Source organism: Dipodomys spectabilis, unplaced genomic scaffold, assembly GCF_019054845.1.
Source record: "Dipodomys spectabilis isolate Male_0828 unplaced genomic scaffold, ASM1905484v1 ptg000660l, whole genome shotgun sequence".
NCBI classification, from domain to species: Eukaryota; Metazoa; Chordata; class Mammalia; order Rodentia; family Heteromyidae; genus Dipodomys; species Dipodomys spectabilis.
This window is the reverse complement of record NW_024871337.1, coordinates 399,416-414,557: the sequence shown is the minus strand read 5'-3', so window position 1 is coordinate 414,557 and position 15,142 is coordinate 399,416. Positions and strand designations below refer to the sequence as shown.

At 39.5% G+C, this 15,142-nt stretch overlaps 1 pseudogene across 1 annotated transcript; it reads left to right on the top strand.

Annotated features, from left to right (window-relative positions):
- The first annotated feature begins 12,577 nt into the window (after positions 1–12,577).
- On the top strand, positions 12,578–13,507 carry LOC122101421 (annotated as a pseudogene). The gene has a single exon (XR_006146371.1). The product of XR_006146371.1 is annotated as a serine/threonine-protein phosphatase 2A catalytic subunit alpha isoform-like (transcript).
- The last annotated feature ends 1,635 nt before the right edge of the window (positions 13,508–15,142 follow it).

Sequence of the window (15,142 nt, the reverse complement as noted above, 5' to 3'; positions counted from 1 at the left end):
TCTTGATCCATTCATCTACTGAGGGGCATCTGCGTTGTTTCCATATCTTAAATAAAGTGACAAAACCTCCCATATTCCTGGATTAGAAGGATCAACATCGTGAAAATGGCAATACTTCTCAAGGCTATCTACAAGTTCAGTGCAATACCTATCAATATTCCAACCTGGTTCTTCAAGGAAATAGAAGAGGCAATCAAAAAAATTTATATGGAACAATAAAAGAACAAAAATAGCAAAAATCATCCTTAACAGAATAAACAGTGCTAGAGGCATATCAGTACCAAATTCAAACTCGACTACAAAGCAATAATAATCAAAACAGTTTGTTACTGGCACAAGAACAAACCTCAGGACCAATGAAATAGAATTGAAATCCCAGAAATGAACCTACAGTCTATAGCCATCTAATCTTGGATAAGGGAGCTAAAAAAAATAGAATGGAAGAAAGACAGCCTTTTCAGTAAGTAGTACTAGCATTACTTCATGAACAATAATGTGCATATAAATTATTTGGGAATTTTGTTAAATGTAGCTTCAGGTTCAATGGGTCTGGGGCTTATGAGAATTTTTGAACTTCTAATAGGTCCTATGTTAACACATGCTTAAATTTGGGGATCATTTTTGAGTAAGACTGCTCTTTGTAGCACATATAATTCCACAAGCTGCAAGTTTTCAGCTAGTATCAACACTGGAGTAATGAGAACAAGCAAAAGAATATATCTATATATATAGCTACTAGGCCCCTAAAAGCCACAGAAAATAGGCAAAGAGATAAATTAAACACTAGCACAGGTTTATTTGGAAGAAAAGTCTACAGGAAGGATCTTAGATGTTGTAAAGAAAATTATCAGAAAATTCAGAGAAACTACTTTTGAGAGGTAGAATCTTGGAGTTTTTGTTACAATGCACTGTCTACAGACTGCTAACTGTATAATGAAGGCCTTCAATCCACAAATACACTTAACATGGCTGGGAAACAGGATAGAGAGTAAAGAACAAAAACAAATCAGCTCTCTGATGGAGAGCTGAATTGGGATACCATGATGACTAGAGACAAACCAAGAGACCAGAGACAAGACAGAAACATGGAGATACACATGGCATGGGGTCCCCCACCAGGGAGATGGGTCACAGCACACCCCAGTTCCAGACACTGAACTGAAGGGTTCAATAACCTATCAGCCAAGGGCCCACCCCTGTCTCTAAGGATCCAGGTATGCCTATCACCTGAGGGGGAGGAGGCATCACTCTCTCCCACCATGAATATGCCAAACCTTAAATGGACAGCAGAACTTTTCCATCTAGGGAAGATAGGCCTTAACCTTCCATATATAGTATGCTTAGAGGCTACTCAGAGGCTGGTGATTCAAGCCATTTAGGGGGTTAATCAATGCACTGTGATGACCCTCCCCTTCAAAAGGAATGTAAAATATGAAATTATCAACGGAACTAAATTATTGATTTTTAAGAATTAGGGCCAAACTTTGCAAGGCAGGTTTGAATGGGAACAAGTAGCTCTGAGGAAAAGACAAGGGCTTTTTACTCCTTCTGCCCCTTGTAGTATAACTGGCCTGTTTGCCCCTGGCTGCCCCTTCTACTGTAAACACCTGGCCCTGAAACCAGGAACTGTCCATTGCTTTAGTTCAAAAAATTGCTAGCGGGGTATTTATGGTTATAATTGTTTCAGGAATGTTTGTGATTTATGTGCTTGCAAAATAACTGCTAAGTTCTGCTTCTGTACCCCAGCTTGCTTGTATCTGCTCTAAAAGAATGCATTTTTTGCCTTTATAAACACTGAACTAATTCAGTTCGAGGCTGCTCATTCCAGAGATGAGTTAGCCCTGGTCAGTGGGTCAATTGAATAAACTACACCTGTTTAGATACTGGTTAGCATCTGTGATTTGTCCAGGGGGTCAGTCCAGTTCATCAGGAGGTCCCAGAAAAATCCTATTCTCGCTCAGACAGGAGGACCCCTGTCATGACCTGACTCCTGTGTCAGGGGATAGTCCACATCGATGCAACCAGGGAAAGACCTCTGAGAGACGTTCCTCAGACCCAGGTGCCCTTGCTCTGTGGAGCCCCTGAAATAGACTCGAGTTTGTTCTACAGATACGTTACTGCCTGTCATCATGGTGTAAAAAGAAGAATGAGTTAAGTTTTAAACTCCCCAAGAAAAGTCAGCAAGTTTTGGTGTTAGTAAAACTTGAAATTTAACTAACATTCCTCTTTAAAATAATGCAATAATCCTTTACACTTGTAATAAGTCAGATAACTTGATTACAATGTTAACAGCATAATGCATTAAAACACCAGATCTTTGGTTTTCTGTAATATCTGAGTTACTATTCACTGGCAAAAATTTCTTCCTATTGTCTGGCCTCAGTCCTTCCTCTGACTCCCCTTTTAACTGGGAAAAGAGTAGCCATAGGTACAAAAATGTGAAATCAGAAAACAAAACAAAATTATTGATAAAAGGAAAAAAAACCTCTTGGTAAAGAAATACCACAGACAAAGGCTGACCAGTATTCAGCTTTTGTCTCTTACCCATTCTTGCTAAAAAGCAAAAGAACATCGCTCCCTCACTCAAGTTTACCAAGCCGGCAGCTTTGCAGAAGGCTACTGACAGCTTTGAGGCTTCTCATCAGCTGCACTAAGTTGCTGTGTTAGTCAGGAGTTTATAATAAAAATAATTTCTGTAATAGTGTCAATAGCTTTGATAGTATTGATCATGTTGACCAAGTCAAGATAATGTTTTGCCTATGCTCCTGTGAGTCAAGGCTATGTTTTTGCTATGTTTTGCTTCTGTAAACTTGCTTGCTTGCCTCAGTAACAGTGCCTTAAGCCCACGAATTGAAGACCACCGCCTAGTGTTCCCACTACTAGTGGCCTATTGCAAATTATTACATATGATATTTACCATAATGAACAAATTAATTCAAAGGTCATATAACTGTAAGCAAAGAAAAATATGCCAAACCTGCCTTGCATGTTTCGTCTATGTAACTTTATGTAACCTACCCCTATAAAAAGGCACCCTACCCTTATCTCAAGGTTGTTCTCCTACTTTTCTGGTTGTTGGAAGTGGTCCTATGTGGTAGTAATAAAGTTCTTAGCTCCTTTATCTGGGTGTGTGGAGTCTTTTTTGGATCTGAGATATAATAGATGGAGATCCAGGATCCCAGGCCTTGAGCTCAGGGAATTTGGATTGGCATCCAGAAGGGCCCTTCCCTAGGGGATGGCCATAGAGAGAAGTTCCTAGCAGGAACTTAGGCCTCAAAAACCTCTAGCAGCAAGTTGAAAAGCCTGGCCAGTTGTAGTGGAAGAGGCAAAAGGGAGGCAGCACACGGCAGATCTCCCAGTCCTGGAGGAGATTAGGACTCCTTTCACCTCCTATGGAGGCAGATTCTGGTTCTTAATCTCAGTTGAGTTGTCTTAATTGTCTGACTGTTGGAGGTGCCTTCTGGTGCTGTTTGCTTATATCTGTCTGACCATTTGGTTTGTTTGTTTGGTCAACTGTCTGTGTCTGTTTTGCTTGTCATTTCTGTCTAAATGTCTGAGAACCACAAGCATGGGAGAAATGTCAGGATGAGGTGGAAAATTTCCTGTCAAACCTATGTCTCCAACTCCAGTCCCAGATGTTGGAGAAATCTCGTGATGAGGTGGAAGATCTCCTCTCAAACTTAGTGCTGACAAAATTCCAAGGGGAAGGCTTATTTGGCTCAAGCAGGAAAAGTAGGAAACAACTTCTGTTTAAGTTTATTCTGAAATCACCTGATTGTTTTCTTTTTACAGAAATTCATCAAACTTCTGTTTCCATACATTTTGGAAATGCTTTTAGATCACTTTTCTTATTTTCAGGGAAAAGCCAGGGCATTACTGTTTCCCAAGATCACTTCTGCACTCTCTCCTAAGTAGATTGGCCATCCCTTAAGGGAACTGACTGCAGGAGAGATACTTTAAGTTAACCCTTCTCTTCTAGGTTCAGAGAGTAATTTTGGGACTCCCGGTCACCAAAATCAGCTCCCCTTAACACCCAAACTCACAATTCTCTGAAAAAAACATAGTCCATATTCTGTGGGGGTTTTTTGTTGTCCATTTGGACATCTCTCGGGAAATAAAAGTTCCAGCTTTGCCTGGGGTCTGGTCACAGACGTGCTACATTTTGTCTCTCTGTTGGAACAGTCAAGAGTTGGGACATGCAAGTTTGCAGCACTTGTGTGGTCCCCTACAAGTTTTAGACTGCATCGCCCTGCAGAGAAGATGAGGGCATAGACAGCTGTGAGCCTCATTTGGACATTTGGCTGGTCTTAACAGTAAAAATAAGATTGTAACGTGCTCTTGTCTAAAAAAATCAGAGAAAAGACAGAGTCAGACCAGTTTCAGTTGACCATCACCCAGCCTTCCACCAACTGAAGTTATTCACAAGGCCAATTGGTAAAATGCCTTGCTCAACACCCAACCCCTGAGAAAATGAAGTTCAGCAATGGTACTTTGTTAACTAAGATTTAAGTTAAGATATTTTTATCTAAAAATTCTGGAAACTGTAAGACTGATTTTCATTTTTGTGTGCTTTATGGTGTGTGTGAGTATGTGAACGTGTTCAAGATGCAAATCGTCCACATGCTGTAAAAAATTTTTTGGATGAGGTTAAACTCTAAGGAAGGTCATCAGATTTGGATGCCAAATGTCTTAAATGGTTATTGTATTGTTTTAAAGAGGAACTTTAGTTAAAAGACTTTCTATGAATTCTTAAATTTGAAAATCAAAAAATCTCTATTTTTAAATTTGGTATTTTTATAATGCAAAGGCTGTTTACACTGTAATCAAATTATCTGGCATAACAAAAAGGCATTGACTACTTGGGATTTAGTCCCCTCTGCTAAAATTTGGGAATAAATATTAGAAATTTAAATATAAAGGTTTAACACTGTCAAAGACTTTACCTGTTCTGTCTAAAACTGTATTTCATTCAAGAACCAAGAGAAATGAAAAGGTCTCTGTTGCGATCTAAGTTTTTCCCTATCTTTAGAAGTGAGGGGTGAACAAGCAGAAGTGCAGCTCATCTGGTCATGCATGGTGGGACAGACCCTGGAGGGATTCCACATATGGTGGAAGAGGTAAAGCTGGCAGAAAGGCAGTTCATCTAACCCTAGAGACTTGGATTGGGTGCATGACCATTCCTTAGGAGGGTCTGAGTGGCCTATCTTTGTCATGTCCCTTTTCCTTGCAGATAGACAATGGAAACATGATGGTAAAATGAATGATGTGATTATGTGATTGGTATTGCTAAAACTGCCCCTAGGATGTATTATAATTGGAAAATGCTTACAAAGAGGGTTAAAAGTTTATCTGAATAAAGTGATTTGCTTTCAGTGATATTCTGCAATTGGATATAAAACAAGCAGCCAAGAGGCAATCAGTGGTACCTAGCCTCAAGATTTCAAGGGATTTTTTCAAAATGCAATAAAACTAATGTATAAAATGTTAAAGCATAGATGAATAAATGGCTTAAAAAACTAGGAATGGATTGGCTGGAAAGGTGGCTTAGTGGTAGAGTGCTTGCCTAGCATGCATGAAACCCTGAGTTTAATTTCTCCATACCACATATACAGAAAAAGCCAGAAGCAATGATGGGGCTCAAGTAGTAGAGTACTAGCCTAGACCGAAAGAAGCTCAAGGACCAGGACTAGCGAAAAACAAAAATAAAAATAGAAATGTGTTCCTGGACATAAATTTGAAAGTAAAATTGTTCTTAACATTTGCCTCTAAGTGCATAAAGGGAAAATTAGGATTACTAAAATAATTGCTTAATTGCAATTTCAGTTTGCTCTTATAGGTTTTTTGTAACAGTTCCCAGCAGACCCACAACAAGGAGTGAGGATTTTTAAAAGTTGGTCAGATATAACTTTTGGCCCATAATAAGATCCAGGTAAGACCATGTTTTAGAAAACTATTTCTAACGAGCACCTTTATTGCTTTTAATTGGAGTGAAGTGGCCTTTTGTAAGACTCATTGATCTACAAGCTGTAGTCTAAATCCAGCCAGGGTAGAGAAAGGTCCTGGTGAGACTGTCACCTCTAATCAGACTGCAGAGTTCTGGAAAAGCAAGCAGAGTTGCTTTGGGGTTCAAAGGGGTAGAGTGCTAGCCTTGAGCTGCAGAGCTGAGGAACAGTATTCAGGACCTAGGGCTTCTCCTATTCCTGTAATGTTTTCAGGGTGTCTGTTTTGACTCTGTGGTATTTTTTCCATTTGAAGTTAATTGTGGTGCAGGATGATATATAAGGATCTAGCTTTAGTTTTCTAAAGGTGATTAACCAATTTTGCCAGCACCATTTACTGGAGGCTGTCTTTCTTCCATTCTAATTTTTTCGCAGCCCATCTCTTCTAATCTAGAGATTCCTGTTTAGATAAAGTTCAAAGACAGCATTACATCACCTAGAGGAGACTACATCATCCTGACCACCTTAGTTAGGGGGAAAGTGGACTGGACTCTTGCCTGACTCCATTACCATAACTGCTTTCCAGTAAAAAACTGCTTTGGATCTGCCAAAAGTAAGACTTTGGTTGTGGGACATTCTTTCTGCGGGAAATGAATTTGAACCTTCTTTCCCAGGTTAGGCAGGGTAAGGTTTACTAAGTTCAAGCCCCCTGTCTATATGGATGCCATCCATATGGAGCCAACTTTAACTGTTGGACAGTCCTTAAATTACAAAGGAAACAGGCCAGGCAAAAGTTTGGATCTCTTACAGAAAAATCACTGATTTGGTTTCATGTATACAAGAATAAAAAGGGAATGAATGAAGTAAAGGGGCAAGTCTGGCAGGAGCCATATTGGCCACATGGACTGGCATCTTGTCTTAATCATGGGGGAAGGAAAGGCCTCTACCCTTCATCTGCTTCCAAGGTAGTGGGTATGCCCTGGAGGCAGAGACGGGCACTTGGCTGAAATGTTCACAGACAGACATGTTCACAGAGACACATGTGGCATGGTGTAATGGCAGCTGGTGTGGTCTGGCCCGGCCCTAAATAGTGTCTAAGCAGGGGACAGTTCCACAAGTTACTGAATCTGTCAGTCCAGTGCCTGGGACTGGTAATTTCTCCTGACTCCTCTCCAGTCATCATGGCTTCCCAATTCATCTTTCCAGTGGAGCTGAATTGGCTTGTTGGTTGGTATTTTTTTTTGTTTTTTTTTCTATTGTGAAAATATTGTACAGAAGGGTTACAATTACATGGGCAAGATAATGAGTACATTTCTTATCAAGCATTTTACCTCCTTCTTTGTTTCCCCTTCCCATCTTCCCCTTGCCCCCTACCCAGTCCTCCTCACCCCCCCACCATTTTGTTCTTTGTTTCCTCTCTGACCTGTTTCCTAACTGTGTTTTGTGTATTTGGGGGCGAAAGCCTTTTGTAACAATGGGTGGCCTGCAGCCTGCTAACTGTGTAATAAAGACTCCATTGTTCCATACCTAAATGTGGGTTATAGAGTGACTCACCATACAATATGGCTAATGAAGATCTTCCAGTCTGTAGGCTTTCTATTCATCTTGCTAGGTATGTCCTTTCCCGTGCAGAAGCTCTACAGTTTAATAGAGTCTAATTTATCCAATCTTTGATTCGTTGTGATTCTGGAACGGTATTAAGGAAGTTTAAACCTGTGGCAAGGAACCCTTGTGTTTGTCGTGTTCTTCCCTGTAATATTTTCTGGGTATCTGCTTTTACCTTGAGGCTTTGATCCATTTGGAATTGATTCTGCTTTCAGGGCTGCATACAAAGATGTAATTTCAGTTTAGAAAGACAAGTTTTTAACAACAATGCAGATTTTGAGGCTGGGAGTGGTAGAGTGCTCGCCTTGTATGCATTCAATTCCTCAGCACCACATAAGCAGACAAAGCTGAGTGTGGCACTGTGGCTCAAGTGGTAGAGCACTACTAGCCTTGAGCTGAAGAGCTGAGGGACAGCACCCAGGTCCAGAGTTCAGGCCCCATGACTGAAAAATGAAACAAAACAAAACGCAGATTTCCTTTTCTAAAATCAACTGTTGGTTCAATTCTTGGTTTACATATTTTTTTCCGTAAAGTACAAGTTCTGAATGATCATAGTTTCTTTAGTTCTTGTGCTTTATCTCCTTTGGCATTTCCTTAATTTGATGGAAACTTGGTAACCATACGTACAAACTATCTTCACATTTTATTTCTTTTCTTCTTCTTCTTCTCTTCCTCCTCCTCCTCCTCCTCCTCCTCCTCCTCCTCCTCCTCCTCCTCCTCCTCCTCCTCCTTCTCCTCCTCCTTCTTCTTCTCCTTCTTCTTTGTTGATCATGAGGCCTCAACTCTGGGCCTGGGCACTGGCCATCAGCACTTCAGCTCGAAGCGAGAGCTCTACCACTGGAGCAACAGCCCCAGTTCCAGCCTTTTCTGCTTATGTGGGTGCTGAGGAATCAAACCTAGAGCCTCATGAATTTGAGGCAAGCACTCTACTACTGAGCCACCTTCCAACCCTACAGTTTTATTTCTTAAAACTAGGTCCAAATCTCAACATCCTAAAGCAACTGTGATTTGAACACACAGATGGACCATCTCTTCTTCTAAGACAGGCCACATATCAGAATTGAGCTTATTAGGAAATGAAATCTCAGACTGAGTAGGTAAGACAAAGATAAGAAATCTTTGTAGATAGCCTTTGGGACTATTGCTACCTACAAATTCAATGTGATACCTACCAATACGCAAACTTCATTTTTTAATGAAATAGAAGAAGAAATCCAAGAATTCATATGGAACAATAAAAGACCCTTATAGCAAAAATAATCCTTAGTAGAAAGTAAGGAGGAATATTAATACCAAATTTCAAACTCTACTACAAATCTATAGTAATCGAAACAGCTGGGGACTGGCAAAAAAACTGACCCGAGGAAAAATGGAATAGAAGTGAAAACCTAGAAATGAGTCCCCACACCTACAGTCACTTCATCTTTGATAAGGGAGCTAAAAAAATAGAATGGAAGAAAGACAACCTCTTCAGTAAATAGTACTAGCAAAACTGGTTAAACACCTGTATAAAACTAATGCTAGATCCTTATATATCATACTGCACAGAATCAACTCCAAATGGATCAAAGACTTTAAAGATATTACAGGAAAAAATAGGAGAAACTCTATACTCCACAGGCTGAAATTTTCTTAATAAGGATCCAGAAACACAATAAATCAAAGAAAGCTTGGACAAACGGGATTCAATGAAAATTCAGAGCTTCTGCATTGCAAAGGACATAGCAAGCAATATCAATAGAAAACGCATGAATTGGGAGAAAATCTTCACTAGCCATATAATAGACAAGGGCTTCATATCTAAAATAAACTTAGAACTCAAAAAATTAAATCCTTTAGTTTTGTACAAGTGATTAACCAATTTTTCCATCACCATTTACTGAAGAGGCTGTCTTTCTTCCATTCTAATTTTTAGCTCCCTTATCAAAGTTTAGATGGCCATAGGTTCATTTCTGGGTTTTCAATTCTATTCCATTGGTCCTGAGGTCTGTACTTGTGCCAGTACCAAGATGATTTGATTACTATGGCTTTGTAGTAGAGTTTGAAATTTGGTATTGATATTCCTCCAGCGCTTTTCTATTAAGGATCGTTTTTGCTATTCGGGGTCTTTTATTGCTCCATATGAATTTTTGGATTGCCTCTTCTATTTCCTTGAAGAATGAGGTTGGAATATTGACAGATGTCTTATTGAATTTGTAGATAGCCTTGGGAAGTATTGCCATTTTCACGATGTTGATCCTCCTAGTCCAGGAGCATGGGAGGTTTTTCCACTTTGAAAGTTCTCTTTTGATTTCCTTTTCCAGGTTTTTACTGTGAGAAAAGCAGAAACTGTCAGATAAGTTGATTTTAAGTGAAATGAGCCCCAAGATAAGGACTCAAATGGTTTATCTTTCTTGCTATGTTTCTAACATATTTATAAGAGGATTTTTTTGTTTCTTTCTATGTCCCTCCCCCATGGTATAACCCCTGTTTTCACTGTATTTGATGTTGGTATAATTTGGGGAGGGGAAGGGAAAAAATTGTTTAAATGGGGATACAGGAGGACCCATTGCAACAATGAAAATGTACAAGATGCTACAGTGACAAACACACTTTACAAAATTGGTGAGGATTGGTGTTGGGGTTGGCGGGGCTGGGGGGAGGAGGTATTGTGGTTTGGGATGGTAAAGGGAAACAAAGGAGGAGGCAACAATGCTTGATAAGAAATGTACTCATTACATTGCTCATGTAATTGTAACCCGTCTGTATGATATTTTCATGATACAAAAGTTATTAATAAAAAAATTGAATCGTCCAACAATAAATCCTCAAAGAAACAACCTCCTGGTTATCAAGAAGGCTAAAGAATTAAAGAGAGACTTCTCTGAACAAAAAATACGAATGGCCAAAAGACACTTGAAGAAATGCTCAATTTCTCTAGCCCTAAAAGAAATGCAAATCAATACAACATTGAGATTGCACCTCACCCCAGTTAGAATGGCTATAATCAAGAAAACTAATAACAACAGATGCTGAAGGGGATGTGGCCCAAATGGAACCTTACTACATTGTTGGTAGGAATGTAAACTTGTTCAACCACTTTTGAAACAAAAGACTCCACATAGAACTCTCCGATAACCCAGCAATCCTACTTTTGGGCATCTACCCAAATGATCACAAACAAGACCATACTAATGCTACCAGCACAACTATGTTTATCGAAGCATTATTTACCATAGCTAAGGTAAAGAACCAGATGCTCCTAAGTAGATGAATGGATAAAGAAAATATTATCTATATCTATATCTATCTATCTATCTATCTATCTATCTATCTATCTATCTATCTATCTATCTATCTATCTATCTATCTATCTATGCCTACAATGGAATTCTATGCCTCCATCAGAAAGAATGACATAGGCCTATTTGTTGTGAAATGGTAAGACTTGGAAAAAAAATTAAGTGAATTAAGCCAGGCCCAAAGAAACATGTCCCATTGTTTCCCTTATTTGCCATAACTAGTATAAGTTTTGGACAAGCAGAAAAAATCAAAAGCTATGTATATATGATCATATAAGATGATGTTTAGTGAAATGAACCCCGAGATAGTGACACAACTTGTTTTTCCTTTCTTGCTATTGTTTTTAATATATCTAAAATGTACTATGTGATTTTTATTGTTTCTCTACTGTGTCTTTCCTCCATGGTATAATCCGTGCTTTCACTGTATTTGACATGGGTGCCTGAATCTTGTGTATACATTTTTCTAATTTGGGGAATGGAAGGGAAATAACAAAATGCTGAAACAAGGATACAGATTGACCTATTTTAACAATAATATGTACAAGACACTATGTTGAAAATGAACTTTACAATTTGGGGGGTGATGGGGGATTTGGGGAGGTGGGGAGTGAAGGGATGGTATGAGCAAAACAAAGGCAGAGGTAACAATGCTCTATAGGAAATGTACACATTACCTTACTCTTGTAACTGTAACCCCTCTGTATACTATTTTTAACAATAAAAATATAAAAAATGCCTGAGCAACATTAATTTCATTATGTTACCCAACCTATATACATACGTGCAAATAATTTGGAGAAGGATAAGACCCAGTTGATACAGAATAGGGGTAAAGTAACACTTTGTCGTCCTTCCTCTGAATTTCACTAAATTCAGTGCCTTTCAATAAATTCAGAGCTATGACAAAAATTCCTGTATTTTAAGAAGGGATCCCAGAAACCATGAGTGAGCAAGTAGGAAGAAATGAAACAAGAAAAGTGGAAAGCCTACACAAGAGTACATTTCCAAAATGATCATCACTGGGAACACATGGGAACTGGTTCTACTGGGAATTTCTAAGGATCCACAGAAAATGTAACTTAAAAATATCCGATTGTCAAAATATAGGAATATATATCCACATGTCCAAAAGCTAAAGATGTCAGATCATTTTCCACAGTGCCCAATTCAGTGTTTCTGCATCACCAGCTATGTTGACTTGTCAGCATTTTGTCAGTGCTTATATTTCAGAAAGGGATATTGGAAAGCAATGGAAGAAGGAGCGTGGGCCAAGAACTGAGAATCTCCTGGGTACAGATTCTGAACTTTGGAGGTTGCTATTTTCAGTGCCCCCACAACCGATGATACTTAGTCATTCACATAAAGTCACAACAGGTTTGAAAATGGTTCAGAACAGGCATCTGCATAGGAGTTCATAAAGAGCTCCATTGACATGACCAAAATAGACCCCTGTCCTCAATGCCTGGCCAAATTCTCAGACTAAAAGATGCTTCCTTTGTTAAATATTGTAGCATATCTTGCCATTACAGATAGCAGAGCTCTGGAGCTTGGGCGAATGGAGGAGACACAGGAGCAGGCAGTGGAGCATTGCAGAGAGCCAGGGTGAGGGGGCAGAATTAGGGGCAGTGCCCAGCCCACCAGGGCCCCTAGAAGTACCAGGGGAACCGATGGCAGTGTGTGCATGTGGCCTGTGGGCAGATGTGGTGCAGGAGTAGCATGGAGCAGTAGCCCATTTGGGCATGTGGCATCATGGACATGAATGTGTTCACCAAGAACCTGGACCAGGGGATTGAACAGCTGAATGAGTGCAAGCAGCTAACCGAGTCCCAGGTCAAGAGTCCCTGTGAGAAGACTAAAGAAATCCTTACAAAAGAATCCCATTTATAAGAGGTTCCATGTACAGTCATTTCTGTGGAGATGTGCATGAGCAATTTCAGTCTCATGGAACTGTTTAGAGTTGGTGGAAAAATCACCAGATACAAATTACTTGTTTATGTTGACAAAGGGTATTATTTACTTGAAACAGTCACACTGCTTGTAGTTCTGAAGGTACATTACCATGAATGGTTCACCATTCTTTGAGGAAATCATAAGAGCACACAAATGTATGATTTCTATGATGAGTGTTTAGGGAAATATGGAAATGCAAATGTTTGGAAATACTTTACAGATCTTTTTGGCTCTTCATCTTACTGCCTTGGTGGATGGGCATTCCATATGTCTACATGGTGTTCTCTCACCATTGATAGAAACACTGGATCACATCAGAGCACTTGATCTCCAGGAAGTTCCCCTTCAGGGTCTGTGACTTGCTGTGGTCAGATCCAGATGATGGTAGTGGTTGGGGTATATTTCCCTGAGGAGCTGGTTTCACCTTTGGGCAGGATATTTCTGAGACATTTAATCATGCCAATAAATGGTCTGACATTGGTGTGGCATAAGTTGGTGATGGAGAGATAAAACTGGTGCCATGACCAGAATGTAGTAACAAATTTCAGTGCTACTAACTATTGTTATCTTTGTGGTAACCAATTTGCAATCATGAAACTTAATGGCACTCTAAAATATTCTTTCTTCAAATTTGACCCAGCACTTTCTAGAGGTGAGCTACATATGATATGTCATACCCCAGATTACTTCCATGGTATCTCAAGTTTCAGAGTGCACATCTATGTTTAGAGACATGCTCCCAGCAACAGAACCAGATCCCACAGCTGAATCCATAGTCTGAACATCCTCTTCCTCATTTTCTCAAGCAAGGATTTTTTGGAGATATTTCATGTTTGATTTTTCTTGTTCTTTAAGGTGAACTATTGGATGTTAAGTAAGATGCTCAGCTTTCTCAGATCTTTCTTTTTTTCCAACAAGGTCTTGGATTTGGTAATATAGTCAGGAATTTGAACAAGCCTAAAGCAAACTTTTCTTACTCTTTTCTGATAAACTATTTGCTTTCTTCTTTTGACCACCTCAATCCATGTTGTTAAGTTGATCGTCAACACACTCACGGCTCCAGTTGGGTAAATTCTGATTGTTCATACTTTCTTCAAAAGGACTTCCTTCTGTGGTCATGCTGGCTTTCACAAATAACTTTCCTCAGAAGCTAGTTTTTTCCACTCAGGAACACCGCCTTTCTGGTAAACGCTTCAAATCTGTTGTGTGCTGTAAAGGAGACCCATGCAGTGATGGGGAGGACCCAAAACCAGCAGAAGCTCTTCTTCAGAGAGTGCAGCAGAGTAGCCCACAACTTATCTGCTGACACTTGGAGTTCAAAAGCCATCTTTCCTACCTTAGCAGCTTGGTGTCAACCAGTGCAGCCAATGCCATTTTGGGAACTCATCCTGGTGGGGTCGTACATAATTTTTTTTGTGTGTGAAAATATAGTACAGACGGGTTACTATTTCATGGGCAAGATAATGAATACAGTTCTTATCAAGCATTGTAGCCTCCTACTTTGTTTTCCCTTCCCATCTTTTCCATACTACCCCCACCTCTCCACTCAATTCTCCTCCCCCGCACCAAAGTTGTAAAGTTCTTTTTCGACATAATGACATGTATATCTCATCGTTGCAATGGATCCACCTGTATCCCTATTTAAACGAATTGTTTTTTCCCTTCCCCTCCACAAATTATACCGACATCAAATACAGTGAAAACAGGGGTTATACCATGGGGTGGGACATTAAAGCAACAAAGAAATTATCTTATAAATATGTTAGAAACAATCACATGAAAGAAAAAAACATTTGAATATATACGTTAGGGTTCATTTCCCTATCATCAACTTATCTGATCTTTTCTGCTTGACTCAGACATAATATAGTTCTTGCAAATAAGGGAAATCATGGGACCTAAGATTCTTTGGGCCTGGCTTACTTCACTTAATATATTTTTTTCCAAATTTTTCCATTTCCTAACAAATGGGGCAATATCAATCATTCTGATGGAGGCATAGAATTCCATTGTGTATATATACTGCATTTTCTTGATCCATTCATCAACTCAACTGAGGGGTATCTGGGTTGGTTCCATATCTTAGCTATGATAAATAATGCTGCAATAAACATAGTCGTGCTGGTAGCTTTAGTGTGGTCTTGTTTGTAAACATTTGGGTAAATGCCTGAAAGTGGGATTGCTGGGTCATAGGGGATGTCTATGTGGAGTCTCTTGAGGAACCTCCATATTGCTTTCCAAAGTGGTTGAACAAGTTTACACTCCCAACAACAATGCATTAAGGTTCCCTTCTGTTCACATCCTCTCCAGCATCTGCTGTTATTAGAGTTCTTGATTTTAGCCATTCTAACTGGGGTGAGGTGG